Genomic DNA, 22,626 nt, shown 5'->3' with positions numbered 1-22,626 from the left:
TTACCATTCCCGCCACATTTTTGTTTTGAGTAATCCCGCGGGGCACCATTAATAAAATATTTAAAAAAAATTAATAAAATTATAAAATAAAATTTTATTAACGATTTTTTTAAATATAATATACATTGTAATATATTGAAATTTTATATTATTACAAGAGAAATAAATTTACTACTCTTATAAAATATAGTGAATAAATAAATATATTGGTGATTTAATATATTTAATTATATTTATAGTGTTCGGGGCAGAATCGGGGTGAGATTGGGGCGGGGAACACAAATACCATCTCCGTCCCATCTCCATTCGGTTTCGGGGAAAAAATCGTCCCAAACGGAACAATTCGATTCAATTTTTACGGGGCGGTTTCAAATTACCATTCTTAACCAAAAACTTATTTAAAAATTAAAAAAAAAGAATAGTCTTCCAAATTTACTATGTTTTATAGGCATTTTAAAAATAAAAAATGTAATAAATTATTTAAAAATATATATTTTGGAATTTTACTTAAATAGATAAATAAAAATAGTTTATGGTGATATAATTGATATTATTAAGATTTATTAAGGGATACTTGAGACTTTTAATAATTACTCAAAAATTTATATTGATGCAACTAATATAACATTCCTACATAATTGGATTACCATGTTAATTAATTTTTTTTGTGGACTATTTGGTTGAAGAGATCGTTGTCGTCCAATGCATATCATTCATAATGCTATTATTATGACGTTTTTTTAGATCCGTTTCAAAAAGCCATAAAATTATGTCAGAAAGTTAAACGTTTTTCTCGAGAACTTACTAGCTCAATAACATATTGAATAACATTTTTTAATTTTTTTTTTCATGTCATGTTTTATATTTGTGTTTAAACGATTTTTTTTAATCATTTTTAATATACATGAATCATTTAAAAAAAATAAAATTATTTCATTACCATTTTTTTTTACATTGTTTCTCAATGTGATCCTAATATCTTGTATTTTTAAAATTATTTGTATATGTTTTAAAAATAAAACAAAGATTATCAAAATCTTTACTCAGATTTCCACTATCTCAACTAATATAAATTTTTCAAAAGGATTAATTTACTGTATATAATATTTAATTTTATGATGGTATTAATTCTCTACCATTTAAAACAAACTCATTAATATATTAGAATTGTGTGTATCTATTTCTGTTGACTTCTAATAGAATTACTTAAGAGAGATTAAAAATACAAGCATATATCACCACAAAAAATTAAATATTTTCTCAAAATATTTTGTATATATTTTCAAAATCAAACAAAGATTATCAAAATCTGTTTGTAAGTTCAGGATCTCGTCATACTCAACCACATATATTAAATTTACTAAATATATTGTTATTTTATTCCTTTAAATTTTATCTACCATTTATTAATTTAATCAATAATAAAATATATCCTATGTACGTTATATTACCTCCATATTTTATATTGAAATTATAAACTAACAGATAACTAATTTAATTAAATTCTTTATTTATATTTTAAATATTAAATATTTTGAATAATTTTTGTTACTTTTTACATTAAACAATTATTTTTCTCTCCCTTAATAAAATAAGATTATTTTCAAATAACCTAACAAGTCCTAACAAATTAAAGCACTACAATAAATTTTATACTTTTTCTTTCTTTCTTTCTATTTTCTTGATAAGATTTTCTACTATTTATAGATTAGCAAAATATATGGTACATATATTAAAGGATTTATTTCCATCTTTATAATCCGATTAAGATTATGCATTGACATAATCCAATTAAGATTATGCATTGACAATATATATAGGTGTTATTTTGCTTTCATTGTATCAAGATTTGATCTCTCTAATTACCATCATTACATATTATGGTTGATTACTACCTCCATTTCGATATGAAAGAGCTCTTCAAGAAGATTTGAAGGTAAAAACTCATTATAATGTTGATGCCCTGCTTATTACATACGTTTCTTTACTAGATTATTTCAATTACAAATATTTGATGAATTTGTAGGTTCTCAAGTTTGATTCTCATTGAAAACCGTTACTATGTTAAGGAACATTACAGGAAGAACCATGTACTTTCGAACCTCTTTGTCATCCATATGCGAAGGTATACATATTTTATTCATTATTTAAATCTAAATTATGAGTTACATTTTGATTAAGAAAACTAACATTATTTTGTTTAACCTAAATATATTGATGACACTAGTTCTAACTTAATTTTTTATTTTAAATGCAAAGAAACAATGATAAAAATATTGAGAACGTGAATAAATTAAAATTTTCGCACCAAACGGGCAGTAAGCCTTTTTCACAAGTGGAGAAGATTTGATATGTATATTATATCAAATAACTTAATATAAAAATGTTACTAATTTGATAAATCATTTATTTAAGCAGGCGGGTGAAATAGGACGGACACCCACTGTCGTTGAATTTTTTAAGAGGACCCGTACCCCAAAAGCTACAAAAGAAAACCCCAACCCGATCCCGGATGTACGAGCACAAGAGAAGATCGTAAGTTAAATGACAATTCACAACGAGCCACTGATCGGTTGTTGATGGAGGAGAATGAAAAGCTTCGGACAGAAATGAGAGAAATGACGTCTACAGTGCAAGAAATCCGACAGAGGGATGCAGAAAAGACGGAAAGGGATGCGCAAATGGAGCAATATAAACAACAAATTGTATACCTAATGACAAAGTTTTCACCCCTAGTTAGTACATTGTAGTTCTTTTTTGAAATATTTGTAAGCGTTATGGTGATTCAGAATTTTGGAAATATAATGATATTTTTGTTTATATGAATGATATTATATATGTTTTTGTTTGACTGATAACATGGTTTGGTTGTGTAAAAAATGGACGGCATATATGAACCATTTTCAGGGACAATACCAAGAGATAATAAATAATCTCTTGGTATTTCACACGAGAGAAATATCAAAAGATAATAGAATAACTTTCGGTATTTCTCTAATGGGCATTACCGAGAGATGATCTATTATCTCTTGAATTTTCTCTTGGGCAATACCGAAAAATAATCTATATACTGAAAGATATTCTAAAATCTTTCGATATTTTCTCTTGGGGGAAATACCGAGAGAATCTAAAATCCTTCTGTATTTTCACTTGGGGCAATACTGAGAGATTTTCTAATAATCTTCAGTATTTTTCTCTAGTGGCTATACCGAGAGATTTGAATCTCTCGGAAAACTCCTAAAAAGATTTACCGAAAGTCACTATACCGACAAATACCCACAGTTTTCTAGTCTTTCAGTATTGAGTTATACCGACCGATATATGGTCAATACCAACAATTTTTAATCTCGATAACTACCCTTCTTTTTCCTATATTATATATATATATATATATATATATATATATATATATATTACGTCTCTTGTTGTGAAATTCCCTATCAACAAGGAAAGCCAAATCCCTGAACCTGAAGGGTCAGCAGATTCATATCATTTCAACCGCTTGTTTTTAAGAGCATCATCACAACCGTTGATTCAAAATTGTATATTAGACTCCTTAGACTATAAAACCTAAGAAAAGCAAATGTATAAGAAATAGCACAAACATTATAGAATATTTATGTAAAAAAAGAAGAAGAAATGGATAATTTATGTGTGGAATTTTTATTTGGTTTTAGTGTACAGAAATTATAGTTTTCTTCTGAGTTTCTTTGTTTTCTATCTTTCTTCTCATGATTAAATCATGATCTTATCAAATAAAATAAGAAATATAGTTACATATATAATTTGAGATTTTTTTTATTATTTAATCATCAATCATATTTCTCTAAATCAATCATATTTCTCTAAGTGTGTTTGGTAACCCTAGAATTGACATTATAATTAAAATTGGAGGGTCCAATTCTAATTTTTATATTTGTTAGACACTTTAATATTAAGAATTGGAATTGGAATTAGAATTAGAATTCCAATGAAATTCAATATAATGTAATTTGATAGTTCTCAATTCCAATCTTTTTAGGTTAGAATTGTAATTCCAAATTAACACGTTTTTCACGTTTTTGACATTTTAACATGTTTTTCACACATTAAACACGTTTAACACATTTTTAACACGTTTTTTCTCACGTTTTCATATTTTTGGCACGTTTAACACGTTTTGGCACGTTTAATACGTTTTTGACACATTTAACACGTTTTGACATATTTAACATGTTTTTCACATCCTTGACACGTTTAATACATTTTTGACATGTTTAACACGATTTTCACGTTTAACACGTTTTTGACATGTTTAACACGTTTTTCACATTTTGGCACATTTTGCACGTTTTGGCACGTTTAACAAGTTTTTCACATATTTGACACGTTTTAGACACGTTTTTACGTTTTTGACACATTTAACACGTTTTTAACACATTAAACATGTTTATCATTTTTTGACACGTTTAACACGTTTTTTACGTTTTTAACACGTTTACCACATTTTGACACGTTTTTCACGTTTTGGCACGTTTAATTAGTTTTTCACATATTTGACACGTTTAACACGTTTTTGACACGTTTTCATGTTTTTAACACATTTTGACACGTTTAACACATTGTTAACACATTTTTTACGTTTTTGACATGCTTGACACATTTTACACATTTTTGACACGTTTAACACATTTTTAACACGTTTAACATGTTTTTCATGTTTGAGCACATTTAACAAGTTTTTCACTTATTTGGCACATTTAACATATTTTTGATACATTTAACACGTTTTTACGTTTTTGACACGTTTAACATGTTTTGAACACATTAAACATGTTTATTATGTTTTTGGCCTATTAAACACGTTTTTGATACGTTTAACACGTTTTGGTATGTTTAACACATTTTGACACGTTTAACACGTTTGATAAATTTTGGCACATTTATAACATATTGACATTTTAATACATTTTGGTCCGTTTAACACACTTGTGATAGGTTTAAAACGTGTTAAATATGTCAAAAATGTGTTTAACATGCCAATAACGTGAAAAACGTGTTAAACGTGTCAAAAATATGTTAAACTTGTCAAAATATGTTAAACGTGCCAAAAACGTGTTAAACGCGTTAAATGTGTGAAAAACATGTTAAACGTGTTAAACATGTCAAAAACGTGTTAAACGTGCCAAAAATATGAAAAAACATGTTAAACTTATTAAAACGTATGAAAACATGTTAAACGTATTAAAAATGTCAAAACCGTGTTAAATATGCCAAAAACGTGAAAAACGTGAAAAATGTGTGAAAAACGTGTTAAATGTGCCAAAACGTGAAAACGTGTTAAACGTGTCAAAAATGTGAAAAACGTGTTAAACATGCGAAAATGTGTTTAACGTGCCAAAAACGTGAAAAACATGTTAAACGTGTGAAAAACGTATTAAACATGTCAAAAACGTGAAAAACATGTTAAACGTGTAAAAAACATGTTAAACATGTCAAAAACGTGCCAAAAACGTGAAAAATGTGAAAATTTGTCAAAGCGTATGAAAAACATGTTAAACGTATTAATAATGTCAAAACGTGTTAAACATACCAAAAACGTGAAACACATGTTAAACGTGTGAAAATATGTTAAACATGTAAAAAAACGTGTTTAAACGTGCCAAAAATGTGTTAAACGTGTAAAAAACGTGTTAAACGTGTTAAACATGTCAAAAACGTATTAAATGTGTGAAACATGTAAAAAACGTATTAAACGTGCCAAAAACGTGAAAACATATTTAAGAAATTAACATTTTGAACCGATATTTTATTTTACAAACATAAGAATTGAAATCGAATTACAATTCTATCATTTTCCCAAACATAAGAATTGAAATCGAATTACAATTCTATAATTTTTCCAAACATAGGAATTGAATTATAATTCAATGACAATTCTCATAAAATTGGAATTAATATCCAATGCCAATGCCAATTCCAATTCTAATTCCAATTCCCCTCATCAAACACACCCTAATGATTTTCTTTTAAAAAGAAAATTAAAAGTAAAGGTAGAAGTATTACTTGACTCATATATATATATATATATTACTTTTTATCATTATTTTTTATATTTATATATAATTATTAAATCTCTATTATATATATATATAATATTTAATATATATGATCAGAAATGATTAGGGAAATTTGGGAGAAGAAATAGTTAGCTTAAAAAAATAACAAATTTAATCTCTCTTGCTTGTTGAATGTTTTTTTTTCTCTCCTTATATATATAGGAGATGAGAGAAAATTAGAGAGATAAATACTCTAGATAATTTCCTAAACTAAACTTAATTTATTATTTAAACTCAGTTTTTTTTTTACATTTAAAATTTATTAAATATAAACTAAATTATTTATAATTTGATATATATTTTAAATTATTATTTATATAAACTAAATTATTTATATTTTGATATATATATATTTTAAATTATTATTTTTATAAATTTAATTATTTATATTTTGATATATAATTTAAATTTAATTATTTTTGATAAATTTGATTATTTATATTTTAATATATATATATATATATATATATTTACATTTCAATTAATATTTATATAGTGTAATAAATATTAAATAATTGATAAATACTAATAAATTTAAAATATTTTAATCATAACAATATAATAATTAAATATTCGTAAAAACGTTTTTAAATTTATCAATTATTTATTAAATATAATAACAAGATTACTATACTTTTATGGTTAAAATATGGTAATCTTTTTTTATTATATTTAATTAAAAATGTTATTATATTTAATAAACAATTAAAAATGTTTTTAACGAATATTTAATTATTATATTGTTATGGTTAAAATATTTTAAATTTATTAGTATTTATTAATTATTTATTAGAATGTTAAAGAAAATATTTATTACATTATATAAATAATAATTGAAATAAATAATAATTAAAATGTAAATATATATATATATATATATTAAAATATAAATAATTAAATTTATAAAAAATAATTAAATTTAAATTATATATCAAAATATAAATAATCAAATTTATAAAAATAATAAAATTTAAATTATATATCAAAATATAAATAATCAAATTTATAAAAATAATAATTTAAAATATATATTAAAATATAAATAATTTAATTTATATAAATAATAATTTAAATTATATATCAAAATATAAATAATCAAATTTATAAAAATAATAATTTAAAATATATATCAAATATAAATAATTTAATTTATATAAATAATAATTTAAATTATATATCAAAAATATAAATAATTAAATTTATAAAAATAATAATTTAAAATATATATCAAATATATATAATTTAATTTATATAAATAATAATTTAAAATTTATATCAAAATATAAATAATTTAGTTTATATATAATGAATTTAATGAATTTTAAACGTAAAAAAATGAAATAGAAAAAATTAAATTTGAATAGTAAACTAAATTAATTTGGAAATGAATAAACAAATTAGGTTAGTTTAAAAGAGTGAACGTTTTGTTAGTTCGAGAAATATCCTGAGTACACCACGTCCATTTCACCCTTCCCCTTCCCTCCCCTCCCCTCCCCTCCCCTCCCCTCCCCTCCTTTTCTTTTCTTTTCTTTTCTTTTCTTTTCTTTTCCGCATCAAAGAGAAAAGAGTCTCTCAAGAAAACCTTGCAACCTTCCCAAACCGGACCACCCCACTCAAACCCGATCCCAAATCGCCCAGCCAGCCGCTCACCCTTTCCGGTCGATCCAATATACTCCATTCCCTTACTCAAACTCTAATGTATCATACATCCAACTGCCCATCCACCATTTTCGACCGATTCGATCTGCTCAATCCCCTTACCCTACTCACATGTATCTTACATCTAGTAGCCCGCCAATTCTCTCGGCGACCCGATATCCTACACCATCGATCCATTCTTTGTCGCCCGCCTCACACCATCCCACCATATCATTTCACTCATGAACCCTATATCCAACCATTCACCCACTTCTGTCCACCGATCTGACCCTCTATCCACAACCCTACCCACAAATCCGATCAACTCTCCAACTTCAACTCTCCAACTGCTCTGACACATTCCCCACTAAATAGTCGACTCCCCCACTTACCATAATCTTTGATTGGAAACTACCGTCGCAGTTTATCTGAAGACCTTACAAAAATTCTCTTATAGGTGATAAAAAAAGTCTTTGGAGCACCCTATTCTCATTTGCACCGAAAAGGGTTCTCAACGCCCTCGTAGTATCCACTTAAGTCTTCTAGGTGCAAGACTTTTAGCAAAATGATCGTTACAGCCACATTTGCGATACCACAAAATGGGAAGGCTTAAGATAAGCCAAACACTTTTGTTTGGGTTGGCAAGGACGGTGACATTTTAGAATCATCGTCCCAATATTAGTGTGGCTAAAGGGAGTTGGACTTCCTACGGACATTAGGTCTCTTTTTAGAATTAAAACAAATTTATTGAATGTAATCCAATTCCCAAAAAGAAGCAATCATTTTGGATTCACATAGATGTACTTCCACTATATCTATGGAATCACGAGGACCTTACTAAAATTAGAAACTTCAATGGTGGGATCATTGAGATTGATAAGTCCACGTTAAAAAAATCAAATTTACAATGGGTAATGGGTAAGAATAAGAATCAAAGGATCTGACCAATGTTTTTCTGCTTGAATTAAGGTCGGCGATGAAGACCTCATATAAAATCTCCCGGTCTGGTCGAAAGCGAGCCCAACATTTTCCACTAAAGATAAAGATCAATCTAAGGCTAGCACAAGCAGAACCCTTCTGGGCAGCCTTAACCTTCTACATCCTTTAGCTCACACTATCTTTCCACCTACACCTCGTTGTATCCCTTCACCACCTACATCCATCCCACATGTTCTATTAAAGACCAACTCAAAATCACCCACTAGCTCCCATCAACCCTTACCTCTTCCTTAAAACACTTCCATCTTCTAGTCACACACTCAACTCTACTATGAAAGTCCAACATACACTTCCAGGCCCAAACCAGTCCATTTCTCTAACCTATCCTCCTCACTAGAACTCCTCCCCCGTGTCACATGATCCCCTCCCTCTCTCAACCCCTACCCATATTAATATATATGCCCAAGAGGAAGACAATAGCTTCGAAGGAGAGATCGAAGAGAATTATACTCCACTGTTGAATTTGACAATCTTATTGGGCTTGACGTGGTGGACAATGACTCTAATGCCTCAGACCTCCTCTTATGACATAGAAGCTCTTAATCACGTCATCCATGTGACTAATGAAATAACTACATTCGACTTACCATTTTCGCACGAAGGAGGTGCAGAGGCATAAGGGGAACATAACCTCTCATGTTAATCATTTTAATTAGAATCATCTCGTGGAACGTTCGAGAGCTTAATAACCCTAGAAAAATAAACTCTGTTTTTTATTCATCAATTCTTACAAATTTGACATTGTTGTCATTCAAGAAACTCTCATATCGGATCTTGAAGATACCATTCTCATCGGTCTTGTTAGAAGGAATAATCTTAAATGGGTTAATCTTAATACTCATGGACAATCAGGGGGTCCTTGTAACGTGGAACGCAAACCTCTTTCACGTCGAAGAAACCGTTATGGGCATTTTCTCTATTTTGCCTCTCTAGGGCAACATATGAGCTTTAGTGTTGTTTATGGACCAATGGACTACAATAAAAAGGCATGTTTCATTAAAGAATTGGATGAGTTAATATCGCTTTGGCCCTTCGTGTATTTGTGGCAATTTTAACCTAGTGAGGTCACCAAGTGAGAGGAGGAACTCAAACAGATTCACTCCAGAGATGGATTTGTTTAACTCATTCATTAATAATTTCTTACTCGTTGATCCCATTTTGGAAGGAGCTAAATTCACCCGTAGGAGTGATAATAACCCGTAGGAGTGATAATAACAACTGAAACATGTCCCATATTAACAGATTTCTCTACAACACAAAAGCTTAAAAATCTTAAACTTTGTAACAAGGAACGGAGAAAAGTCAACATCATCTCTCTCCATTCTAATATTACTAATATTTCAAATGATATTGACTCTATAGACAGGTTGGAAACCGTACTTTCACATATGCAATGACCACTAGTATGACCAATTTGATGGAAAGACTCAATTTTCTATATAGGTGGGAAAAAGACAATGCTAGACAAAGATCCCAATGTCTTTGGCTCAAGGAGGGGACTCTAACACCAATTTTTTTTCATAATTTTGCAAACTCTCATAGGAAGACAACCCAGATCTCTATCATCAAGGTCAAAGGGGCTGAGATTGTTGACCCATACACCATTAAGGACTTTATTCTCACTTTTTACCAAAATGTTTTTATGGAACAGTATAGGGAGAGACCAACTCTTAGAGGGGAGAGACCAACTCTTATAGGAAGACAAATCAGATCTCTATCATCAAGGTCAAAGGGGCCGAGATTGTTGACCCATACACCATTAAGGACTTTATTCTCACTTTCTACCAAAACCTTCCTATGGAACAACATAGGGAGAGACCAACTCTTAGAGGGGTAGAATACATGAAGATTAACAATGAGAAAAAACTCTATTGAGAAAGATTTTACAATTGAGGAAATGGGAGGTCGTTGTTAGTTGCGATGGAGATAAGGCTTCGGGGCTCGACGAATACACAATTAATTTCATTACAGAGTTTTGGAACATTTTAAAAATGACCTCCTTGATTCCTTTAGGCACTTTCATACGACGACCTCTTTTGAGAAGAGTTGAAATTCCTGTTTTATTGCCCTCATTAAGAAAATTCAAAGGGCAAGGGAGCTTAAGCACTTCAGACCTATCAACACCGTGTCTAGCTTGTACAAATTCTTGAAAAAGACCCTTGTAAATAGATTTAAGGCTACCTTGACAATCTTATCTCTCCAAACCAAATGCCTTTCATGTAAGGCAAGCATATTACAGACGTGACCCTCATTCCCAACTAATGCAACCATTCTATCCATTCCATAAAGAGAAGGGGTTGCATCTACAAACTGGATATTGAGAAAACTTTTGATCATGTTAATTGGTATTTTCTTCTTCTTATCCTTGGCAAGATGGATTTCGGGGCGAAATGGAGGAGTTGGATTAAGACTTGCATTTTTAAGATTAGGTTCTCCGTTATCATCAATGATTAAGTATGTGGCATCTTTCAAAGCTCAGGGGGCCTTGGGCAGGGTGAACCACTTTCTCCTCTCTTGTTCACTGTTGTTATGGAAGCCCTCTCCAAACTTTTTGAGAAGACAAGTAATGTAGGGTTTTTCATGGGTCTGAACCTTGGGACTTTGAAAAGACCTAATTATTTATCTCACCTCATTTTTACTGATTACACTCTTTGCCTCGTGATACCTAGTGTATATAATCTCACGACGCTTAAAAAGATTTTGATTATTTTTTAAGTTTGCTCCAAACTTAAGATTAATAGGGACAAGTCTGAACTCTTTTTCATTGACAACGTTCCGAACACACATGTTTTATCTAGTATCCTCGGTTTCAAAATCAACTCCCTTCCATCGAAGTATTTGGGCTTCCCTTTTGGAGAAAAAGTGAGTTGCAAGGATATTTAGAATCCTGTTATTTAAAAAATGAAAACTAGGTTGGCTCTTTGGAAAATCAAATTTATGTCTAAGGGAGGTAAATTGATTCTAATATCTCCACCTATATGATGCCACTCTTTCTCATCCCTATTTGAGTGGCTAATAGAATAAAATCTATTATAAAAATATTTTTTTGGGGTAATTCGAAGGTTTCTCACCTAGTTAGATGGGATACTTTGAAGTTGTCCATCTTTGAGGGTGACCTTGAATAAATGACCTTTCTCTCTTCAACACCTCCCTCATTTGTAAATGGTGGTGGAGGTTCAAGAATGAAGGTGTCAGTCTTTGAAAAAATGCACTAATTTTCATGTATGGTCTTCGCGACCACGAATGGATGACTCTCTTAGAGAGATCATATCAGGGAAGAAGTATGTGGGGACGCGTTATAAAATCATGGGATACTCTTCGTCCCCTTTTAATCTTCTTGGTGGGTAACGGTAAAAAAATCGACTTTTGGAGCGACCCTTGGCTCCCAATTGGAAAATTGGATGTTTCTTTTAGGGATCTCTTTGAACTCACCGACAAAAAAAAGTTAGAGTAGCAGACTGCTTCAGTCTCATCTCTAGAAATCTTGATTGGAAGATCCCTTTTAACGCAAACTATCTCACGATGAAGAGGGAAGACTATCTAATTATTGACTCACTTGCACATATTCACATCAATTTATAGTCGGATGACAAGTTTATTCTCAAAAGATCCTCTGGTTTCAAGACTAACACCATCTATCACACAATTCTTCTTGAGCCCCAACACATTTTTCCTAGGATATCCCACTTTGCTTGGGATACCACTGTAGTTGAACTTAATGTTCATCTATGTCACTACTCAACCAAATCTCTAACCCTGTTAAGTTTATGTTAAATGAGATGACAGGTGGGATTGACATGTCATCTTTTTTAATTAATATATGGTGGGATTGACATGTCATCTTTATTAACTAATATTATATATATATATTTATTTATAATTCTAAATAATAAAACATTTACAAAGACATTAATAATTTTCCTCTCCTGTCCTAATTAACTAAGCCCACTATTCTTCTTCTTCTCTGATTCTTGTTCTTCGAAGGATTCGATTTCTCAGAGAAAGGAACTGAAGGAAGACTGACGAGTTAGCGAGAGAATTTAGGGTAATGAGAGATGAGATTTTGATTTCAGAACTCTACCACGACGAACTTTGACATTTAGCCGAGCCTTAGACCTCAACGTTGCCTTCTTACTTCGACCAGTCTCAAACAAAGTTCACAATGAACAATGATGACAGATAATGAAGTTTACAAATCTTCTTCTTTCTGTTGAAGACTTATTTATGTATTATTGTTCTTGTTCTCTTCTTAAATGCATCCTTATCTCTTCAGAGTTTTTTCACCTTTCTCTTCCACTTCCAAACTCTAAATAATGTCCTGTTTTAGAAAGGTGAATCTATCTGATTGATTAGAGTTTATATTATCAACAAGAATACATTATCAGAATAGCATTTACTTACCATTTTATGAAGTGGAATCTGTTTCCAACGTCCAACATATAATTACTGAAGTGTAGCCTTGAAAGTAGCTACTAGATGTAGCATTGACTTCTACTGTTATATATTGATAATAATTTGGTTATGGTGTCCTGTTTTAAATAATGTTCTGTTTTGTTGCTTTGAATTAATTACCCAAATACTTCCACTTATAAACAATGGCTAGACACTAAATGAATTTGGGTTCGCCTAATCACCATGGTCACAAGGACAACCCTCACAAGGACCATTCTCACAAAGTCAATCCTCACAAAGACCATTCGTCAATCCTCACAAAGATCATTCTCAAAAGGTCAATCCTCACAACAATCATTCTCACAAAGGCAATCCTCACAGACAGAATTCTCTAGTCTACTTCATAATATTTTGGGTAATATTAAGAAACTTATAACTTGTGATATTATTTTAGGTTTGTATATTTTAAAATAATAATTTTTTTTATCAATCATTAAATTAATTGGTACATGTATTGGAGCAGTTACACATTCAGGTGGAGATGCAAGAATTGGTGGAGATAGAGATATAGAAATTGGTGGGAGTACATGTGCAAGTGAACTAGTTATTATTGGTGCCACTCAATTACAACATGGTATAATGCCACCAGGCTTGATGTGGAGAGGTACACCGGCTATTTCAACTAGGAAACTATAAGATGCAGTCAATGAACAAAAAAGAAAATTATTTGGAAAAGTTAAACTTAGTAAGTGAATTGGTAGGTTTTGGTATATGAAGTTTTTATAAGAAGGTAGATTTTTAAATTTGGGTAAATGTATGTAATGAATACAGTATTATGAATTTGGATAGATGTATGAATAAATGTATCTAATGAATGCAGTATTTTGAATTTAGAATGTATGGAATGATGAATTTTGTTGCTATATAGTTTATGATATTATATGAATTTTTATTAATGTTATTTATGTATATTTTTAGTTTATTTTTTGACTACTTAGTGAATTAGGGTAACAAGAAGATGAGAAAGATAAAAGTGGTTTATTTTATTATTTAAGAATGTTAATAATAATAAATGCTGAAAATATATTAATTTAAAAAAAAAAGTGGATTATTGTTAATGTCTCTCAAAATATCTCTCAAAATGTCTAAATTGTTTGATTAATGAATCTAAAATATAAGGGTTTTATTATTTAAAAATATGAATAAAATAAATATATAATATATATTAATTTTTAAAAAATGACATGTCAATCACATGTGTCATCTTTTTAACGAAAACATAACGGATTTGGATGTTTTGTTAACAAATGATATAGATGAACATTAAGCTCAACTTCAGTGGTATGAGCGAACAAAAATTAGTTAAGTGATATACGTGAATATTTCGTTATAGTTCTGATAAATTTAACATTCTTGTTTTTGTATAGGATGAGATTTTTTTGACTTTGTTGGCATATAGCCCCTTATTTTTATTCTGTTTGTCTTTTTTTCGCCTTCCAATTGTCTTCTATGGAATACTTTTGCGCTATTTTATTTGATGAAAGTTAACTTAAAAAAATATATTTTATATAATATATATCATTTAATTTTATTTATACAATAAATATATATAATATATATATTTTTTGATATGGTGACTTTCTAATTACTTACTTTCATCTAACCTTTAAATTATTTTTTAAAATATATATTATATAAATATTATATATATATATAAAAGTTTAATAATTATATATATAAATATAAACATTAATGATAATATATATAAATTATATATTTATATATACCTATTATATAAATTATTTTTAAAATTTTGTTTATATATATATATAAATTTTTTGTAATTTTTTTATATATATATATATTTATATAGATATGTATATATAAAAATAAATAATATATATTTTATATATTTATATAAATATAAAAATTAATGATAAAAGATAATATATATTATAAATATTATATATATAATAGATTTAATAATTATATATATAAATATAAAAATTAATGATTAAAGATAATATATATATATATATATATATAAGTTTGAGGGCGATTTATTTAAAAAAAAATATTTTGAGGGCTAAAAATAAGTAATTAAAGAAATTTGAGGGCCACCAACTAATTTGCCCTAATAATTAAGGTTTTGTTTGATTTTTAAATTGATTATATGAATTTTGAGGTTCAATGATGTTAAAATCAAATAGAAAATGATATATATATATATATATATATATATATATATATATATATATATATAAAAGCTATAAATGATGTCATAATTTTGCAAAAGGAATTCTGGTATATATGTATTTCAAATTTCATTGACTAACAAATATTTGTCAACTTTAGGACATAATATCTGAATGAAACAAAAAAATTATAAAACATTCCTCATATTTTGTTCATACAAATCAAACCTATTTAGGTTTGATATGGTTTGGAAAGTACTAAATCTACCATTATACTTCTTAACGGACAGGTGTTTACAAAGCTCGGCTCCCTCACGAGGGACATCAAACCATTGATAGTTTCATACCTCCATTATTAGTTTTTAAAAGATCCTATAACGGCAATAAAATGTGAATATGCTCACACTAAAATTATGGGTTCGAGTTCGTCAAACAGAAAATTCTGCGCATGTTAAATGATTAAGTGTGGTTGATGGACTACATACTTAATTCTTTGTCCTATTTTTTTTAATCTTTTTTAATTTTTAATTTTTGAAAAAGATAGTCAATTATTAGATTGAATTGTGCCAATATTGTCCTAATTATGTCTAGAAACATATTGTTATTTATTCTTAATAATTTTATAGATTTGTGCTCATCATAAATTCTAACCACTCCTAATTTTTTCTTAATCTCATTCTTCTGTATGGAAAAACAAGATAAAAAAAAAATTATATAACATATAATTAATTAGTTAAAACTGCACTGTTTCTATGTATCTCTTAGTAAAAATAAAAGACTAACTAAACTTAAAAATAATCTGCATTAATTATGTAGAAAGTTAAATGCAATATTTATAAGAATAAAAAATAGTATTACTTACAATACAAAAGTATTTCATTTTTTGTTATATGAACAAAAATATTATTTAGGTTTCATAATAACATATGTAACCTCATTTCATGAAAGAGTTTTAGAATCTCAGTTTTTATCTCAAAATTCAAATATCTTATAAATCATTAAATTAAATAATTTTATCATATAAATACCAAAATTATTCTAAAATTTTATCCTCTCTCTAAATCATCATTCTCTCACCTACACAATATCCATTAAAGTCAAAAGATAAATTAATTTTTAATTTTAAAACCAATTTTTTTCAAATTTTTATTCAACAAGAGTTTTTAAGATAAAACTCAAGTAAAACTAAAAAAAAAACTATTTCTTCAAACAAGCCTTAAACCATGCTCCATTGATCAATGCTTCCAACTTTTTCAATATTACAAATTATATATTTCTTAATCACTTTTCCCATTTTTTTTTTTTTTTTTTTTTTTGTATATTTAGTTTTTTTATATAATTTTTTTATATATTTAATTTTGTATTTTTATTTTATATATTTTTATTAATAATTTTTAAATGTCATAAATTTATAACAAGGAAGAACATTGAAAAAAAACTAAAAATAATAAAACAATTTCATTAAAACAAAACATAAAAGTAGGTAAAAAAAAAATAATAATAAAAAGCATATTACTAAACCATTACTAAATGATAAAAATTACATGCGGACAATAATATTGACTTTAATCTTGAGCTCTTTTTCGTAAGATGCGTGTCTGTTCAGCTTCAATAAATGCTCGAACGGTTAAATCTTTTATGGAACTCGTATCTTTCAATAACATTCGATTTTGTTCCTTAATCACTTTGAGTGTATAATTTTTCTTTTGCAACTCCAAATGGTATTTAATTTGTTCGTTTGACCTTTTCATTTCTTCAAGAATTTTTTTGTTTGTTTCTTGTAGAGCGTCTATGATCGATGATGTATTATTATTATTTTTTCTTTTCAATTTTGCTTTCTTAGTCCGAATAGGTTTTGATGAAGAACTAGTGTCTGAATCGTCTAAGTTTGAATAAAATTGAGAAGGAATAAAGGGTCGCTGGCCCGACATACTAAGAGTTGAATTTTCTCACTTAGAAGAGGGATAGTTGCAAGATTGTTTTGATAGAACTTCAAACCTTCGACCCTCTAGCTTTGAGTATCTGTTAACAAAAAAAAAAAAATATTGAATTAAATTTATAAATTTGATAAATATATATATATATATATATATATTAAAAAAATTAAAAAAATCATTTTAAAAATAAAATTTAAAATTGAGAATTTCGAATATCTTAATTTTTCTTATTTGGGGATTGAAACAAGTTATTTTAACACAAAATAATATTTTAATTAAATTAGTATATTATTATAATTTTAAGTGTTTCTTTCTCTACTTTGTTTATCTATTTATCTAGTGAGTTTTATATAGAAAATAAAAAACATAAGTGACATTTCTCAAAACTAAGCAAGTAATAACATGCTCATTAAATAAGAGAAAATAAAAGAGGATGAAATATATAAGTTGATATATTTAAAATGATTATAACAAACAAAATACAAAGTTGAGTTCTATTAGATAATAATCTGAAAACGTAAAATGGAGTATGAAAGAGATGTGAATGGAATTTTATAATGAAATTAAATGACGATGAAAACTGGATTAGAAAGCTTCAAAGATAAAAGATAAAAGAAAAACCTGATTAGTGGTCTGGAGAGATTGATTCAAAACAGAGAAAGGGTATTCCGGATTCAATAGCCCAAAGGGTTTATTTATACCAAAAGAAAGAGAAATCAAAACCCTAAAAACTAAACTGGAATTACCAAATTACCCATCTATACTGTTTTCTGCTGATTTTTGTACCTTAGCTTCAGAGGCGTGGGCTTTAATCTTTTGGAAAGATGATCGGACGACGCTAGAGGAAGGACGCGACGTGCCTCTGTCTTGTCTTTGACTCCTTTTTCTCTTTCTTCTGCCCAACTTTCCGAGTGGTCATTTCAATGAATATTTTGACTATTCACGGCAAGCTAAAAGTGAAAAAAATACGATTAAGAAAATATGAAAAAAAAATCAAATTCAGGAATCTGAATTTAGGTTATTTAATAAATAAAAATAATATATATGAGGAGGGAGAAGAATAGAGGAGACAACCACGTTTCAATCTATCACTAGTTCGAAAAATAATAAAATAAAAATTTATTAATTTTTCAGCGAATTAAATTATGTTACATTCATTCTTTCAAAAATTTCATATGCTAATCATTTCTCTCTATATATAAATAAATAAATTAGAATGAGCTTATCAAGAAAATTTTAATAAAATAAATAAATAAATATTATTTTGTTAATAATTAATTAAATAAATAATAAATTAAATAAATAAAATTAAAAAATTACTTATAACTAACCGTTAGCCCGTGCATTTGTACGATTAATAATATAAAAAACCGTGAAAAAAAATTTACGAATAATATTTTTAATTTTATTTTTAACGGTTTTAAGTTTATGGGTGGTTCAACCCACAATCCGACTCAAGTATCCATTTACTCAACATCATTAGTTAGTTAAAAAATTGAACTTATATTAATATTAAAACGTCCCGCGTTTATCAAATTTGGTGTTGAATTTAAAATATAAAGTCTTTGTAGCCTAGTTGGTTAAAAAGTTGTACTTGTTTTGTTAGGTTACATGTTCGAAACATACCTTTAGCATTTTTAATTTTATTTTTAAAGGTTTTAAATTTAAAGGCGGGTAAACCCACAATCCGACCTAAGTATCCAAATTAACCACAGCTCTCGACCCGGCAATCCGGACACTTTAAAAATTAAGCATCATTATATATATATATAGATGTTAAGTGCGAACCTGCCTTGGCTACATAAATTTGTCTCAGTCCACAAAATACTTTTTTACAAAAGTTAGAAACTGATTGATAGGAAAATGAAACTTAAATCATGTTTGAGAAATTTGACAAAATAATCCTGATAATAGGGTTATTTTCAAATTGAGCATATGCCACATAATATTTGTAAATGTAACTTTTTGTCAGGGGTAAAAGACCTTTTTACCCCTCAAATAAAAAAATAATCTTTTCCCTTTCACTTTCAGTTTTTTCTTCTTTTCCTTTTTCCTCTCTCTCCTCGTTTTAGTTTCTCCGCATCCTTTTCTCTCATTTCAGTTTCTCCCCCCGACCCAACGATCCAAGCGAAGCAACGAATGAAGGAAGTCGATCGATCAATTCTCCGAGGCAACGCTAGAACGCCTTCATCATTCAAGTGAGTTATGCTCGTTTTTCTGTCGTTTTTCTTCCATACATGTTGAAACGGAAGAATGGTTTAGGGTTTAGGGTTTAGTTTAGGATTTTAGAGGGTGGTTAAATGATTTTAGGGGGTGGCTGAATGGTTTAGGGTTTAATATGCATATGTCATAGGCGTCGCAGGCGAAAATGCATCTATCGTCTGCAAAAATGCATCTATCGCAGACGAATATGTATTTATCGCAGACGAATATGTTATTATTCGTCTACGAAAATTGCACATTTGCGCCTGCGAAAATTGCATTTGCATGTGTTGGGTTCTTGTTGTTGAGCAAAAAATGAGTTAAAATGTTATTGCCCTTTGTGTTTTGTAAGATAAAGTATCATTTTTTTCTTTGTTTGGACAATAGTGAGTTTGAATGATGATGGACGAATCCATGAATGGTGGTAACAACAACAACAAACCTAGTAATAGTCTTTCCTCAAAGCAACGATTACGTTGGACACACGAGCTTCACGAACATTTTGTTGAAGTTGTTGCTCAATTGGGTAAACTGCCTTATCATCCTCAGCAAATGCATTTAGTCTTTCTTGCTAGAGAGTAGTTTAACAACCATTCCTCCTCTTCTAGGAATGCTCATCAGTTGGAGAATGATTCAAGCAACAATATTTAGGATTTGTGTATTAATTAATGTGTGGTCTCCTCCTTTCCCTCCTCTTATAGTTTCCTTTTAGTTTGTAGATGGTTATCAGGTTTAAGAACTGCCACATTTTGCATTTTCCCTTTTATTTATAAAATTGCATGCTTCTGCCTTCTTATGTCTTTGAATTCAAATAAGAATAATATCACATTTTTGATAAATTGTACTTCAACAAAAATATGTTTAAGTAAAACAAATAAATGCAAATTTCACCTAACATGTTATTAAAATATTTAAAACAATTAAACATCAAATATAAGTTCACAATAAATATGAATATTCACACATTCAGGAACAGAGCATGAAGAAATGTGGTTAAGAGCAACAAAAGTAGTTGTTAGTCTATCTGTTGTTGCCTTTGTTGGCCTGTCCACAAGAACCATCCCTGAAAAGTTTGGTTAAGACGGAGCATACTGGCTAAAGCTTTATATTTCCCTAGAGAAGCATCACCTATGGCCGAAGTTGTAGCCTCTAGAGAAGATTCAACCTGTCCAGACACATGACAAGAAATCACTATCATAAAATTTTCTTCTTTAGCATTTAAATCATTGTCATAAAAGGCATCTATTGTTTATGTTTTCATTCCATAGAAGAAATAAAATCTTTCCCTTGTCCATTTAAAATTTAAAGACTTGATAGAAATCTCTAGTGTCTCTTTCGCCTTTAAAAGAAATGGACTATAAAATTTACTGCATAAGGTTTCTCCCTTTGGCCAAAATCTGTAGATTTCATAAGGTCTCTCTTTCACCTCATTTTTTGCTCGCAGGCACAAATGCGCAATTTTCGCAGACGCAAATGCGCAATTTTTGCAGGCGCAAAATGCGCAATTTTCACAGGCACAAAATGCGCAATTTTCGCAGGCGACAGATGCATTTTCGCTTCCAATGACTGCGACAGATGCATTTTAAACCCTAAACCATCCAGTCACCCCATAAAACCCTAAACCTAAACTCTAAACGCTAAAATCCTAAACCATTATTAAATTTTGGCATGCATGCAAGGTAAACGACGGAAAACGGGATAAACTCCCCTTAAATGATGCGACGTTGCTTCGGGGAGTTCGTTGCCTCGGAGAAAAACTCACCCTAAACCTGAAATGATCGATCGACTTTCTTCGTTCGTTGGTTCGCTCGGCTTGGATCGTTGTCGGGGGAGAGGAGAAAAAGAGAGAAAGGGGTTTTGGAAAAATGAAAAGAGGAGAGGGAGGGAAAACGGAAAAGGAAGGGTTGGAAATTTTATGTTTTTATTTGAGGGCAAAAAGATTTTTTTTAGGAAAAAAGCTCACTTAGACGTATGTACTTGTACAACTAGCTCATTTAGACGTATGTACTAATAAAAGGTCATTTAAACATATGTACTATCAAAAATTAGCTCATTTAGCCTCTTTTAGTAACCATGGTTAACTTTTATTTTTAAATTTATATATTTATTAATTAAATATTAATATATTTTCTCTCTCTTTCTTTTTCATTAATTAAACTAGGTAATTTATTTTATTCTTAAATTTTTTATTATTTTAATATTAATTTTTATTTTATATTTCATCTTTTTTTATTAGTTTTTATTTCTCATATTTCTTAAATTCTCATTTTTTTTTTAAAATTAACAACTTATTTATGAATTTTATGTTTTACTTTAATATTTTTTTGAAAGGTTTTTTCTTATTTAATTTAATATAATAAAAATGAAAAAGGGGTTTTTTTATTTAGTTTAATATAAATAAAAATAAAAATAATAATTTTTATTTAATTTTTATTCACGACTTATATTAGATTAGTAGTAAATAAATTGTTTTGTCTAATATTTGATTATTACTCTTTTAGTGTTTAATGAATGAGTTTTTATTATTATCCAATTCTTAATTATTAATTAATTTATTGTTGAAAGAATTTTCATTATTATATTTAATTATTGGGATAAACAAATTTAAAATAATTAATAATTAATGTAAATATAAAAAAAAATATATATATATAAAAAAGAAGAAGAAATATAGAGTTAAAATAATTAATGATGAATGCTCGTATATATATATATATATATATATATATATATATATATATATATATATATATATATATATATATATATATATATATATATATATATATATAAAATAAAATTAAAATAATTAATTATAAATACTTATATAAAAATAATAAAAAATTATAAAAAAGATAAAAAATAGATGGTCATTTATTAGTAATAAATAAAATAATAAATGAAAAGAGAGGAGAGAGAAAATATATTAATATTTAATTAATAAATATATAAATTTAAAAATAAAAGTTAATTATGGTTACTAAAAGAGGCTAAATGAACCAATTTTTGATAGTACATATGTTTAAATGACCTTTTATTAGTACATACGTTTAAGTGAGTTTTTTTTCTTTTTTTTATAGGCAAAATATTACATTTGAAAAAATTATGTGGCCTATGCTAAATTTGAAATAACCCTATTTCGAGGGTTATTTCATCAAATTTCCC

The sequence above is a fragment of the Impatiens glandulifera genome, chromosome 3 (assembly GCF_907164915.1).
Source record: "Impatiens glandulifera chromosome 3, dImpGla2.1, whole genome shotgun sequence".
NCBI lineage: Eukaryota > Viridiplantae > Streptophyta > Magnoliopsida > Ericales > Balsaminaceae > Impatiens > Impatiens glandulifera.
Note: the sequence above shows the minus strand (reverse complement) of the source record.